Source organism: Arvicanthis niloticus, chromosome 2 (assembly GCF_011762505.2).
Source record: "Arvicanthis niloticus isolate mArvNil1 chromosome 2, mArvNil1.pat.X, whole genome shotgun sequence".
Classification (NCBI taxonomy): Eukaryota; Metazoa; Chordata; class Mammalia; order Rodentia; family Muridae; genus Arvicanthis; species Arvicanthis niloticus.
Genome location: NC_047659.1, coordinates 113,818,666 through 113,834,994, shown reverse-complemented (window position 1 = coordinate 113,834,994; position 16,329 = coordinate 113,818,666).

Genomic DNA, 16,329 nt, shown 5'->3' with positions numbered 1-16,329 from the left:
AGTGGCTGCCACAGATGGATACTATTTGGGTCTACAGAGAAGGCAAGGTGAAGAGGAAGTTTTTAAAAGCCCAAGACCTCAACCATCAGGGGACATGAGTGATCATAAATTGTCTAATCTGGTTTTTGTTTTTAACATGATGAATTATTTGCTGGCAAAAAGATTGAAGGAAGTTGTAGAAAATATGTTGTGAACGTAATTTATTGGGCATGAATAGATGATAGGTAGATAAGAAGATAGATAGATAGATAGATAGATAGATAGATAGATAGATTAGATAGATGATCTGTCTTGAAGACTGGCTGTCCTAAGGCTTTGGCCTCTCTTGGTCTTTATAGGACGGTAAAAGTCGCTCTTCGATGTTAAGCATTGAACAGATCTGTGTGGTTTTAGATAACAGTGTGCTACTACCAGGACAAGAGGAAGTAGGATGTGCTGCAACAGGCGTGACCACTGGTTCTTTTCCCCTCGTTAGCCAGGTATCCCTCTGTGGTTTTGTTTTGGGTTTTTGTTGTATTTGTTTGTTTGTTGCAGTTTCTAAGTTTATTTGATCACTCAGCTGTTAGTTTTCTTCTTTATTGACTGTCTGTAAATTCTGAATGTGGTAGCAGGGGCACAAGTTACCAGAGTAGTCACTTATGATCACTCATGTCCCCAATGGTTGAGATCTTGGGCTTTTAAGGACTTCCTCTTCACCTTGCCTTCCATATAGACCTAAATAGCATTTACCTGTGGCAGTATATGGTTTGTTTGGTGATTCCTCGACTTCATTACATTTTCTGTACAAACGTACATTGATATGGACCATACTTATTTTTTTGGCCCAGACTTGTCAAACTTGTCATTGTGCAAGAGGTGCATGCTTCCTGAAGCCTGCTGTGGTGGGTGTGCTCATGGACACTGATGGTGTATTCTCAAGTCTCCACCTCCTTGATGAGTAAACACTTTTTTTCCTAATCATCCTTTGTGGGGCCAACAAAATGCAACCAGCAGGGAGGCTTCTGCCTAACCTGTTATGGGTTGGTCTGATACTGCTTGTATTATAATGCTAAATGCTGGCCCCCCAAGGCCTAGTTGCTCCCAGAGAATCTGTTCCTGCAATGTGACCTTGCTTGGCCATTAATTTAAAACTGTTAGTTAAATAAAGAAATAGAAGCCCCTGGTTGAGATTAAATATATTCTACAACACTGGCCCAAGTTGGAAAGGAAAGACACAGGGATTGTCACTACTATGATTTTTATAAAAGACATTAAACCTCCTTCCACTCTAGAAAGATTAATATTTTGTGCCAACTCTAAAAACTTGTTTATAATCCCTAGATGATCAGTTCTTAACCTGTGGGTGGTGACCCTCTGGAGGGCACTGATCCTGCCACAGGGGTTGCATAAGACCATCAGAAAACACAGATACTTAAACATTACCATTTGTAAACAGTAGCACAATTACAGTTATGAAGTGGCAACAAAAGTAACATTATTTTGGGGGTCCCCACAACTTGAGGGAGTGTATTAAAGTGTAGCAGCATTGGGAAGGTTGAGAACCACTGATCCAGAACCCATGTGCTCACTGCCCTGAAGAACAAGTACTTAAGCTAGGGTTCCAGGAAACTGTGGGAAGTGTTCTGAAAAGGACGCCCTGTGTAGGATTCCCAGACCAAAACTGGGTCGTGTTGCTGTGCTTAGAAGTTTAAAAGCCTTCCAGGGCCAGGGTGCAGCTCAGTTGATAAAATGCTTGTCTAGAATACAGTAAGAAGGCTAGAGTGACTCCATGAGAGGCTTCAAATTGGCCGTTCAGGAGACTAGGCCTAAGAACCGGACACGTCCAGGCAAGTGGGTTACTAGGGGAAAAAAAAAAAAAAAGGCTTCAGACAGCTAGTCAGAAACTACCCTGCCATCAGAAACTGCCCCACCACCTGGCCTGAAGCAAGGGCAATGAATGGGTCAGCAACATTATCCAGCCCCCATGCCCTGTAACGGTTCTGGAACGTCCCTAGAGATGGAGCAAGGTAAAGGTCACCTACTGGAATTCCCCTAATGTGCTTTAAATCGGGCCTGCGAGCTCACTTGGTTTTTCTCCATCTTTGAATGGGAGACTGCAGCATGCTGGACTTCTGCAGAATAAAACACTCTTTGCTTTTACACACTATTTGAGTTTGAGGTATCATTCTTTGGTGAATCGTGGACCTTTACAACAGTTGGGGGGGGGGGAGGTCTACGTTTTGCACATAAGAGGAATCACAGACTTTTATCTACTCACATTACTTTCTATTGCATCGGGTTGAACAACTTTCTCTTGTATTCAGCCATCTTTGGGATGAGGCATGGTGGTGTATATGGTGGTATGCTTGTTATCCCAGTAGTCAGAAGACTAAGGCAGAAGGACTGCAAGCTTTTGGGTCAGCCTTATAGCAATATCCTGTCCAAAAAATAAAAATAAAAATTTTTTTGACCTACCAAAACAAGGATTTTTGTGTTCAGTCTCATAACATACTAGCCACGTAGGAATCTGGGTAGTCTGCTCTAATTTTTTTAAAGGGCTGTTTTCATCTTCCTAGTGTTTATTCTTTCTAAATGTTTCCCCTATGAAAGAGAGAAGCCAAGTACTAAGAAGAAAAGGCTTGTATCTGGAGGCAAAGCAGGGATCTTGTTTCCTTCCTAATGGCATATCCCTTTAACACTTTCTGACTTTGACCTGGAAATGTTTCCTGGGGTCTCACTATGTGCCAACTGTGGCTATGTTAGCCAGAAGCACAAAGATGAATAAGTCCACAAGGAGCTGTCAGGCAGCAGCAGATCAAAGGCAAGAGAGGTTGAGCTTCCTTGGGATTGTTCTAGATCCTAACCAGTTGGGCAGATTACATCAGGCAAATGTTATCAGTCTTAAGGCAGCGAGCCATCCACAAAGGGAAACCATAGAGTTGGCCTCTGTGTCTTCTCCTTTATATTGGCCAGTGTGAATATAAAAGGGACAGCTGCTGGGTTCACTGAGAGGTGGAAGTTTGGAGGAAGAGAGCACAGATACACTCCTATCAAGAAATTAGACCTCATGCTCTAAGATATCTGAACGTAGAACTGAACAGGGCTTGTTTGTATGTGTGTCGGTCTTCTTTGGGTAAGGGCTGCTATAGTTTACTTCCTGGATGTCCCATCTGGGCACGAAAGGAGTGGTGCCAAATAATGACTCAGTCAAGGAAATTCAGGTCTTCTCAAGGAGGAAACACAGTTACAGTCAAAGAAGCCTCTACCAGAAACAGTCAGAGGGCAAGGACAGCATAGGAGATTTGAATGTCACTTCTTACTTCCAGGGCCTTGCTTTTATCACAAGGACTCCAGTATTTTATCTCTAGCCCCCAATCCTGTTAGTCTGGATATCATAGGCTTTGGTCTTGTCTCTACCCTGTTAGCCTGCCCATGATGATATCTGTAGGAGCACCTCTCTAACGCCTCCTTTTCCTCAGCTGCAAAATGAAGGTGTTAATAATATTAAACAACCTCTTTTTTAAAAAATATTATTTATATGAGTACACTGTAGCTGTCTTCAAACATACCAGAAGAGGACATTGGATCCCATTACAGATGGTTGTGAGCCACCATGTGGTTGCTGGGAATTGAACTCAGAACCTCTGGAAGAACAGTCAGTGCTCTTAACCGCTGAGCCATCTCTCCAGCCCCCTAAACAACCTCTTTGGCTATCAGATGCAATGCTTGCCTTCTATAGAGCAGTGGCTCTCAACCTTCCTGATGTTGTGACCCTTCAATACAGTTCCTCTGTTGTAGTGACCCCCAACCATAACATTATTTTTATTGCTACTTCATAATCATAATTTTGCTACTGTTATGAACCATAATGTAAATATCTGTGTTTTCTGATGATTTTAGAGACCCCTGCAACAAAAGGGGTTACTACCCACAGGGTGAGTACCACTGCTATAGCTGGTTTACTGAGACTGGGGTTGGAACTCAGTGGGAGTGGTCACATTTAGCTCTTGTGAGGCAGACCCTGGGTTCAATCCTCAGCACCAAAATAATTAAGATAAATATTTTAAAAATATTATTGAGAATTTAACCTGGTCTTAGTAATTTGTATTTTATGCTAGCCATATGAAGACGGACAGATTTTCATTTATAAACTCTAAGACGTGGGCACTAGACATAGTGGCTGTTGTTGTTTGATTGATTAGTTTTATTGAGATAGTCTTCTGCAACCTAACTTGGCCTGAAGTCACTGTGCAGCTGAGGGTAGTCTTGATCTTGAATTTCAGATTCTTCTGCTTCTATCTGCTTAGTGCTGACAGTGTATGCAGGTACTATACAAGCAGTGCTGGGTACTGAAACCCTGATGTCATGCATGCTATGCTAGCACTCTACCGTAGAGCCCTGTCTCCACTCCTTCCTTTAAAAAATAAAAATATACCCAATCACCTACCATACTGTTTATTAATGGGGTTCCCTCTGCTTGGGCCAAACAGCATTAGCCTCACACATTTTCATAATATGCAAATGAAGCAACAGGTCATCCATAAGGATGATCTGATCCAGTTTTCATTATTTTTTTAGATCACTGGGGAGAGAGGTGCCTGGTTAGTGAATGGAGGCCCAGCCTCTCAGAGGTGAGCCTCTCCCAAGATTCGATGTGCTGGAGGCGGGAGGAATCACTAGCTCATTTTGTTCTGGTTCCTGTGGAAAACTAACTCGCCTGCCCTTTAGCCAGTGAGTCACTTCCTCTTTACCAACCTCTGAAGTCTCCTTCCTTGCCCGGCCCAGTTCAGAAGCTTCAGACAACTGCACGGTGGAAGGGTACTCCTGGCAGTGAGCACCCAGACTTTGCCTCTTCAGAGATGGATCCTCCAGGCAGAAGTGCGAGTGTGCTCCAACAGAGGCTGAGGGTTGGACTCTAGGCTCTCTGTTTCATCCTTTTCGTTTTAAACAACTCTAGGAAAGAGACGTCCGTAGAAGGTGCTGTGGATGCAGGTTCCATTTATGACTCATGGAAATTTCTAAAATGATAAATATTGGCTCCGAGACAGCCTGACCTAAGAAACACTCCATTAGACCAGATGCCATGGTTACAAGAAAGAAGAGCGTATTCAACAAATAAACTGTGGTCCACTTCCAGGCTGTCAGAGAAGAAAGCTAGGCCTGGATTCTCAGCCTTCCTGGCAGGCCAGTGCTCTGTTGGATTTTTCTGAGACCAGACACTTCCCTCTGAGCTGGTTGCAGCGTCTTTCTGGTCAGGAAGATATTTCAAATAGTTTGAATTCTATACCTAGTCCAGATTCTTTTTGCCTGATATAATGAAAAATTTTTTAACAATCATAAAAATTAATAAGAGTGAAAATAAAAAATATGTTCCCTTCAGGAAAGAAAAAAAAAAAGGAAAGAATATTTTCATGTTGAAAACATTGACTCTCTCTGTGTGGAAAAAACTGGACTGCAGAGAAGCTAAGAATCTGGACTAGCAACCTGATCCAGAGACGCCCCAGCCCAGCCCCTGCTAACCTGATAATAGAGGTTTTTACTGGTAACAGAGGAGCTTTGGTTTATCATTGTATCAGCTGCCTGTATTTCCTAAAGAAGATATCATATGGAAATCTTTCAGTGAAAGGCTGATGAAACACTCGGGAAGATTGTAACAAATGTCTGCAACCTGCTTTGCAGCTGGCTTGTCCTGTGTGACAGGTTAATTAACAGAACTGCCTTGCTGGTCAGCAGTGTTCCTTACAATTAGATGCCAAGTGCATACATGTACACACATATACACACATAAACAGCCACTCATGTTCACATACCACTCACATACATCCACATACACACATGCATGCAGAAGCATACATACTCACACCAATATACCACATACATGCACATATAAACACATACCCACATAAGCATACACAGCCTAGAGTCATGATAAACATGGGGTAAGGAGGATTAGTGGCCAATGTGCTAATTTTTTTTTTAAATTTTTAGAAAAGTTTTATTTTAACAGGAAGGGTGATATGTAGGAGGAGCTAAGGTGGGAGGAGTAAGGAGAGGAAGAGGAGGAGTAAGGAGAGGAGGAGCTAGGTGATAAGAGGTGGGGGGAACATGGAGGTGGATGTTCACGTGTCTCTGCCAGTCAAAGATATATTTAGGTTGGGTATTGGGCTACACTTCTGATTGTATAGGCATCTTGTAATTGAGTATTACCAAACTTATAAAGCCTTTGATTAATATTAAAAAAAAAAATTGTATAAAAGCAAAAAGGAGAAAGGGGGATGGGATAGGGGTTTCCTAGGGAGGGGGAATGGAGAAAGGGGATGGCATCTAAAATGTAAATAAAATATCCAATAAAAATTAAAGAGAGAAATAAAATTTTACTTAACACACAATTATGCTTTTTCTTTTTGTTGAAAGTATAAGGGGCTGGAGAGATGGCTTAGCGGTTAAGAGCACTGACTGCTCTGCCAGAGCTCCTGAGCTCAATTCTCAGCAACCATGTGGTGGCTCACAACTATCTGTAATGGGATCTGATGCCCCCTTCTGGTGTGTCTGAAGACAGCTACAGTGTACTCACCTATATAAAATAAATCTTAAAAAAAGAATATAAAAAACAGAAATAAGGGTTTTTTTTCCTATATAATATATCCTGATTATGGCTTCCCCTCTTTCTGCTTCTCCCAGTTTCTCCCAGCTTCCCTCCCATCCCTTTCCCATCTCTTGTTAGGAAACACACTCTATGCTGGGCAGTGGTGGCGCACGCCTTTAATCCCAGCACTTGGGAGGCAGAGGCAGGCGGATTTCTGAATTCAAGGCCAGCCTGGTCTACAGAGTGAGTTCCAGGACAGCCAGGGCTATACAGAGAAACCCTGTCTCAAAAAACAAAAACCAAAACCAAAACCAAAACCAAAACAAACAAAAAAATAAAACAAAAAAACAAAACGAAACAACCCCCCCCCCCAAAAAAAAGGAAACACACTCTATGCTTATTAATGGTGTAATGATGAACTCAGGATATTTGACTTGCTTACCACCATAGTTTCTTTAATGGTCAGAGCATACCCAGTTCTAGGCATTTTGAAGTGCACAGTTGAACTCTGGATTCTAATCGCCCTTGTGTCTGATAACACTTGAGAGCTTACTCCTCATGTCCAGCTGAGGCTTTACATGTAGAACCAGTCTCCCTGCATTCCCTCTTCCTCCCTGCCTCTGCTAACCACTATTCCATCTTCTATTCCTGTCAAATCCGTGTTTTTCAGAACCCACACATGAAATAAATGATGTGCTACTTGTCTTTCTATGTCAGCTTACACAAATAGCTTATAGGCGCCGGGGAGGGTGAGACAGGATGGTCACCAGCTCTGACAAACCAGCCTGGGCTACACGGCAAGACATTTCTAAACTGACCGGATGCCACTTACATAGCTTAGTGAATAAATGCATTTGCATCATAAACTCAATTCCTAAAAGAAATGGTTCCACAAAGTTGTCTTGGGACTTTCATACACACACTCCCCCACACATAAGATAATACATTTCTTAGAACCTGGTATAACAGCATGACATACAGCTGTGGCCTTGCCAGGATAGTACTCTAGTTACTAACCAGCCCACTCTGACCTTACAGTGTACTCAACAAACGATTCAAACAACCCAACAACAACAACAACCTGTGAGGATTCCAGGACTTAAAGGAAGGTGCCAAATATTAAACCTCCCAAGTCTTACTGATTACTTCCCACAGCCCTCCCCCCCCCCCCAATGATGATGGACTTCCCTTCAACAATACAGAAGCCATGTTAGAACAGAGATAGGGGTTCTGAGTAAAAACTTCAGAACATATTGAAGGGAGGTTGGAGATAAAGGGTACATGTGTTCCTTTATTGAAGCCCTGAGGTGCCAAAGACCTGGGTGGTATATGATCTGGAATACCAGTGTGGTCTGGGAAGGGGGAAACAATGACTACTTTCTGACCCAGCAGCTGGGAAACTTATCTCAAGTTCCATTTAGGAGAGAAACAGAGCCAAATGCGTCAGTGGCCTATGGCGTGGCCCTGGCTCCAATGCTGAGCAGTGCTTCTCTTTCAGGCCAGCCCTTCCTTTACCATCCTTGACTTCTCATCTTATATTAATCAGCGTTGCAACCTGCTGGGAACAGAGCACTCCCCGCCCTCCAGGCAGTGACAGGAGTGTCCCTGCAGGTAGCCACGGTGACGCTGGCAGCTGCATCCACAGCCGTTTGATGGTACTGGCAAGAGTGGCTTGCTGTATGCCAAGAGAGAAGGTTGGGCCCTGAGCCAGGATGCAAATGGACCTGAGAAATTCTGCAGGTTGAACTAAATGACATTAACAATACACTTAGAATGGAAATCATTTGGGTAGATTTTTTTTCTTCTGGTTCTAAAAACAATGCTTATTGCATGATTAAATCTTATGCATTTAGGGTTTTCATTATTCCATGAGGATCAGTGGAGATAATATAGACTCTGTGGACCCTTCAGATGCCAAGCAACAGATGGCAACACTATGGTATATGTCTCAGTGCAGAGTACGCAAGAATGCCTCGTGGTGGCTTTCTAATGTATGTGTGCATGCCCATGTGCTCACTTGCTTGCTATGGGAAAATATGGATGCCAGGGAACCAATTACAGGAGTTGGTTCTTGTCTTGTGGATTCCAGGGATTGACCTCGGGTCATCGATTTTGGTAGCAGGTACCGGAAGAACCATTTGGTGGCTCTCATGGTGCCTTTCTTTGGTCATGCCTATGTCTTTTCTCAGCTGGTTGCCTTTAGCACATCTGCTCACATGCTCTCTGTTTGTTCATTTCTGTCACTACACTCTGTCAGTGGAGATTAGCTTTTGTTTCACTAGCATAATTTTTTGGAGGAAGCCTTAGTTAGTGTTTCCATTGCTATGAAGAGACACCATGACCAAGGCAACTTTATAAAGGACAACATTTAATTGGGGCTGGCTGACAGGTTCAGGTGTTTAGTCCATTATCATCATGGTAGGAAGAATGGCAGTGTTTAGGCAGGCACGGTGCTGGAGAAGGAGCTGAGAGTTCATTTTGTTCCAAAGGCAAACAGAAGAAGACTGTCTCACTGGCGGGTCCTCCTAGGAGAAGAGTCTCTTCCACAGGGCAGAGCCTGACCACAGGACCTCAAAGCCCAGCTACACAGTGACACACTTCCTCCCATAAGGCCACACCCGTTCCAAAAAGGAAATTCCTAATGGTGGAATTTCCCATGAGCCAACCTTATTCAAAACACCACAGAGGGCTTTTTAGTTTTTGACAGTTTCATATATGTAAATATCCAACCGAAACTCCCTGTTTCAGTCCCCGAAGCCCCCCAGTACTTCTTCTTCCTCCCACCTTCACAATGGCTTCCTCCTCTTCTGTAATGTACTGAATGAAGTCTGAATGAGCATGGGTATGAAACTCTTCTTCAGAGCAGGAGTAACCTCCCAACAGCCATGACCCGGAAGAACACTGACCCCTCCTACCCCACCAATTGGCAGCCACCAATTGCTGATAGCTCCACAGGAAAGAAGTCTCATGGGCCCCTCTCCCATTCATACCAGAATGCTGCTAGCTTGATCTCCTGGCGGAGATAAGACAGCATTTCTTATTGGAGGGTTGTTCTGGTTGTTGAGTATATCAGTAGTTTGTTCCTTTTTATTGCCAAGTCGTATTCCATAGAATGAATGTGCTATAGCTTAGCCATCCATTGAAGAATATCTGACCTGCACTGGACTGACAGAAGACTAGGCCTATCAACATTCAACCAGGGATAGGAGAGGGGCTCGTGGGACTCTTATGTTCTAAAATATTGGCTACTGATGGATCTGGAGGGAATACGTCTTTTTCTTCGATTGAACTACCAAACCCCAAGTCTGAAGTCACATAGACAGCCTTTGCTAAAATCAGTGGGTCATAAAACAAAACAACCTGAAAGTGGGGAAGGGATGTGTACAGAGGGAGGTAGGAGAGAGTGGGCGTGAGGGTCACCAGAATGCATTTTTACACATGTGCAAAATTGTCAAAGAACGAATTTAATTACTAAAAAAGAGTATCTGACTTACTTCCACTTACCATCCACTACAAATAAAACTACCATTTAAAATTAGGGGAGATATACAAGCTTAATTTGCCTACAATTTCAGCATTAAGAAGCTGAGGCAGTAGGATTATGAATTTGACGGCTATGGAGGGAGGCCCTGTCACAAAACAAAAACAGAAACTCCCAATCCATAGAAAAACAAACATGGTTCTGGTTAGTCAACAAAATGATGGACTGGGTATTAGGACTATCTTGTACCTCACTGGTACAATTAGGAATAATTATGCTCTAATTGTATTTTGAGAGAAAAGTTTTATTCTAACAGGAAGGGTGAAGCTAGGCGATGAGAGAGAGAAAGAGGGGGGGGGGCATGGAGGCAGATGTTCACGTGTCTCCACCAGTCAAAGATAGTTTATATATCTAGGTTGGATAGTGGGTTACACCTCTGATTAAGCATTACCAAACTTATTAAGCCTTTGATTAACATTTAAAAAAATGTATAAAAGCAAAAAGGAAAAGGGGCATGGGATAGGGGTTTTCTAGGGAGGGAAAATGGGGAAAGGGAATGGCATCTGAAATGTAAATAAAATATAAAAAAAAGAAAAAAAAGAAAAACAAACATGAAAATAATGTTTCTATAAAAGAGTCTTTAACATGAATGATAAGGAATATTAAAGTCTCCTATTGGTCACCTTATCACCTTTTAATCTTACAATTTGAAATGATTTTTCAAACATGTAATTACATGCATATAATTGGAGGATAGCTTTTCAAAAAATGTTCTTTACTAATTTCACATCTATGTTTCTGGGCATCTGGGCACAAACTGCTCTACTGTAAATGACTCTAACAACTTCTGCATTAAAGAATAGATGCAAACTTAGCTCCTAAAACTCTTGCTTTATTTTGTGTGTTTGTTTCAGGGGAAGGGGGTTCACACCACGGCACATGTGTGGAGGTCGGTGTTAGTATTCTTCTAAACTCTACCTCCACAGTTACCTGGCAATCGCCAGGTAGGCCTGGCCCACTATAAAAGGGGCTGCTTGCCCCCTCCTCACTCTCTTACTCGTAATCTCTTACTCTCTTACCCTCTCTCTTACTCTCTTGACTCTCTGTCCCCTCCCCCCTCTTCTCTCCCCACGTGGTCATGGCCGGCTTCTACTTCTCTACTCCTTCTCCTTCTCCTTCTCCTTCTCCTTCTCCTTCTCCTTCTCCTTCTCCTTCTCTGCTTCTCTCTCTCTCTCTCTCTCTCTCTCTCTCTCTCTCTCTCTCTCTCTCTCTCTCTCTCTCTCTCTCTCTCTCTGCCTCTACTACCCTCCTGGCTCCCCTTCCCATGCCCTCAATAAACTCTATTCTATACTATACCGGTGTGTGGCTGGTCCCTCACAGGAAGAGATGCCTCTACATGGTCCCGCTGAGACATCTCCTTCCCCATACCTCTCCACACACCCACAGAACATACTCTCTTTATCTTTTTATAAACACTTCAGTTGGAGGACATCATGTAGGAGTCAATTCTACCCTTCCACCGTGTGGGTCCCAGGGATCAAAGTCCTTCATCAGGCTTGGCAGCAGGGACCTTTGCCCACTGAGTCATCACACTGGCTTAATTTAACTTTGAAACCTAAGATAAACCACCCCTGTGAATGCTTACCTATATTTCCCCTCTCAGACGACATAGATGAACAACCTGTCCACATCACTGGATATCAGCTTTACACACTGGCTCAGTCTGATGTGTGCAGAATGCTGCTTTCCGATGACTAGTAATGCTAGTTTACTTGTTATTAACATCTTTAATTCCGCTTTCCTGAAAATGGCATAGTTTCTCCTTAGAAAGACTCACTGTGCATATGTATCATATTTACTTTATTCATTCACCTGTGGTTAGGAATTTAGGTTGGTTCCAGAACTTGCCTACTGGAAACAGCGCCACAGTAAGCATGGTCTGTCTCTGTGGTGTGTTCCTGTGTATCAGTGATGCTAGTCTATAATTATTCTCCCTTCTTTATTCTCCTCCTCATTCTCTTCCTCCTCCCTCCCCTCACCCTGTGTGTGTGTGTGTGTGTGTGTGTGTGTGAGTGTGTGTGTGTGTGTTTCTTGCCTTTTATTCTATGGGAAGATTTGAGGGATACTGGATTTAGTGTATCCTTAAATGTCTGACTGACCTCTCCAGTGAGTCCATGCAATCCTGAGCAGTTTGGGTTGGAGGCTTTATTACTGCTTCGGTCTCATTGCTTGTTACAAGGCTGTTTACATTGTATATCTCCTTTTGGTTTAATTTTGGTAAGTCATCTGTGTCTAGGAATCTGTGAATTTATTCTAGATTTTGTTTTTGGTTTTTTTTTTTTGTTTTTTTTGTTTTTTTGTTTTGTTTTGTTTTTGTTTTTTGAGACAGGGTTTCTCTGTATAGCCTTGGCTGTTCTGGAACTCACTCTGTAGACCAGGCTGGCCTCGAACTCAGAACTCTGCCTGCCTCTGCCTCCCAAGTGCTGGGATTAAAGGCGTGTGCCACCACTGCCTGGCTATTCTAGATTTTCTAATTTATTGAAATACAGATTTTTAGTCTTTTCTAACTGGCCTTCTGAATTTGACAGCTGTTTCTTGTAATGCTTGTAATTTTTAATTTGTATCTTCTTTCTCTTTTTTGTTAGTTTAGTTAAAGGTTTGTCAACCTTGATTTCTTCTCAAACAAACAACTTTGTTGCATTGATTTTTTTTTTTTGTAATTGCATTTTTAAAAAGTATCCATATCATTAATTTTTGGCCTGACCTTTATTATTTTTTCCCATTTACTAATTTTTAAGTTTTTTTTTTCCCTTGTGTTTCTAAAAACTTGAGGCTTATTAACTGGATTGTTTTATTTGAGCCATCTATGCATGCATATAGCTATGAAATTATTTTTTAGAATCATCTTAAATTTAAATTTAGAAACACAACTAACTAGCTGTATCCTAAGGGTGCTAGTTAGTTGTGTTTTTATATTTTAATTTGATTTTTAGGAGTTGTTTTGTTTTGTTTTTGTTTTTGTTTTGTTTTTTTTTGGTTTTTGGTTTTGTTTTGTTTTGTTTTTTCGAGACAGGGTTTCTCTGTGTAGCCCTGGCTGTCCTGGAACTCACTCTGAAGACCAGGTTGGCCTTGAACTCAGAAATCCACCTGCCTCTGCCTTCCAGGTGCTGGAATTAAAGGTGTGCACCACCACTGCCCGGCTTTGGGAGATTTTCAACTTCTTTCTTGATTTTGTCAAGGATGTAAATTCAGGGACTAGGAAGATAGCTCAGTTGATAAGGTGTATATTGCATAAGAGTGAAGACCCACGTTTAAATTGCCAGCATTCACACAAAAAACTTGAGGTGGCAGCATGCTTTTCTTACTTTGTGGTCAGCAGATGTGTGTGTGTGTGTGTGTGTGTGTTTATGAAGGGGTAGGATGCAGGGTGTTGGCTGAGACAGGTAGCTTCTGTGAACATATTGGCTCCAGTCTCATCAAATTAACAAGCTCCAGATGCTATGAGAAAACTTGCCTCAAAATATAAGGTGGAGAGTGATTTGGGAGGACATCAACATCGAGCTCTGTGCTACGCATGCATTTACGCTCACACATATTTATGGGAACGCATACATTGAGCACACGTACATGGTTTTAAAAAGAGTATATTGTCCAATCTCCATGCATCTGTCTAGATCCTGTAGTTTCTCTTGCTACTGACTTCCAGTTTATTCCTTTATGATCTGATTAGATACAGGAAATTACTTCTTTTGCTAAGACTTGAACTTGGCTCAGAACGTGGCCTATTTTGGACAACATTCCAAAGGGTTGCTGAGTAGATGGTGTTTTTGTTTTAGCTGTTGGATAGATTATCCTGTAAGTGTCTGTCAAGGTCATTTGATTACAGATTACATCTGAACTTTCTCCATTTTGGGGGGAGTGTCTAGCCAATCTATTAATGAGAGAGGAGTAATGAAGTTTATTGTACCTGGTCCTGTCTGTCATTGTATGTCCAGGTTTTTTTTTGTTTGTTTGTTTGTTTGTTTTCAATGAAATGAGATGCACTGACATTTGGTACATGACTACTTAAAACCATTTTATCTTCCTGGTGCTCTGAATTCATATATGATGAGCTCCTTTACCTCTTTTGACCAATTTTGTCTTGAAATCTGATTTGTTTGATATAAGAATGGATGTTTCTGCCTGTCTCCTGCTGCAGTTTTCTTGCTATGTTGTATTCCATACTTCACCTTTATATTTGTGTCCCTGCCAGGGAGACATGCTGTCTGTGAGCGACAGACGGTTAAGACCTTGTGGATTTTGGTTTTTTTAGTTCTTAAAATTTACTTTATGCCCATTGGGGTTTTGTCTGCATTCATGTCTGTGTGAGGGTGTTGGATCCCCTGGAGTTGTAATCACAGACAGCCATGAGCCACCAGAAGATGCTGGGAATTGAACCCGGGGCCTCTGTAAGAGCAATGCCCTTAACTGATGAGCCATCCTCCAGCCCGAGTGTGATAGTTCCTCAGCCTTGTCCTCTGTCCCTAACAGTCTTTCTTCTGCCTAGTGTTGTGTGCAGAGGCTACTTCCCACTGCTTTATTTGATTGGTTGATTCATCCCCCTAATTTTAATTTTATTCCTTTTTTAGAATTTCAGTCTTCCTGCTAACTTTCTCCTCCACACTGTTGAGTCTCTTACCTGTATTGATGACTTAAAATCTAGGTCTTGGGCTGGAGAGGTAGCTTAGTGGTTAAGAGCACTTGTTCTTACAAAGGACCCAGGTTTGATATCCAGCACCCACATGAAGGGCACCAGGCTTGTACCTGTATATATATATACCAGGCTTGTACATATATATATGTGTGTGTGTGTATATATATACACACACACACACACACACACACACACACACACATATATATATATGTGTGTGTGTGTGTGTGTGTGTGTGTGTGTGTATGTATATATATGCAAGCAAAAACATTCATATACACAAAATAACCTAAATCTAAAAAAATAATAAAAACCTAGGTCTGAGTTGCTTTCTCTTATTTGTTTGAATTCTTTTTGATGTTGCTGAGTTTTAGTGTTTTGAATTGGCTTTCTTGTATTTCAGCTATTTCAGTGCGTTTGGCTTTGGTTACAGAGGCCTTCTGGGGGCTGTGGGAGGCGGCCCACTGGCTTTTCTGTGGTCTGTGTTTCTGTGTTGTAATTTGCACATCAGTTGGGATGAGTGTGCTTTTTTTCCCTCATTCTTTTCGTTAGATTTATTTTATATATAGGTCTTCTTAGTGGTTGTCGCTTAGACAGTATGATCCTCACTACTAGTTAGAAGGGATGTACAGATAGTGATAAGTTATTTCTTTGCTGATAAAACAAACCAATTCAAGCCAGATTAAAATATATGTAAACGAAGGTTTATTGGGAAATTGCTCAAGAAAGGAGACCAGACAGAGGGCAGGGGAAAAGAGAAAGTGTTCATGTAGAGAGAGGGAAAAAAAGCAGGGAGAAGAGACCAAAATGTCTGGATTATACAGGGAAGAGCCTCTGTGGGAAGGGCAGCCCAGCCCCTGGGCTGGAAGGGCAGGATAAGGGCAGGGTATGCCAGGGAGGGACTGAGGGATGCTGGGAGAGTCTGGAGGCCAGGTCTGTTTTGGCATGTAAACTATGCACCTCAGTCCCTTGTCCCAGGTCTGAAATTCAACAGATACTGTAATAGGAACAATGATTAAAGAACAAACTCAGTGCTGAGATGCAGTGAAAAAAGCTAGAGGCCCAAAAGGGGGCATTTCAGTTACATTCCCAATAGAGTTAACGGGGTGACTGATCTTAATTACCAACTTAATAGGGTTTAAAATGACCAGAGATACAAACCTCTTGGCATGTGTGTAAAAGATTTTCTAAATTGGGATTTTCTAAACATGGATGGTACTGAAAGGTCCGGGACTCCCCAGAAAGGGGTCCACTTAAGTCACAGGATAGCACGCACCCAAAGGACACACGAGAGACCGTCTTGCTGTAAAGCACATGAGGTGGTTTATTAAATCAGAGCTCTGGGCCAGCCCATATCCCCATATCTCACATAGGGGATAGAGGGACTGACCTCGTGGCTCAGGGGCATAGCGCTTATATATGGGCGGGGTGGGGAAAAAAGCGAACTTTCGCTCGGGTGCACAGGATTGGTTGTTTTACCTTTTTTGAACACTAGTAGGCCGTACCATGGGGGCAGGGTGTAGTTCTTCCCTTGGCCAGTCAGTTTCTGGGATGTTCTTAACAGGCCTTTGTCCTGTAACTCCCCCTCCT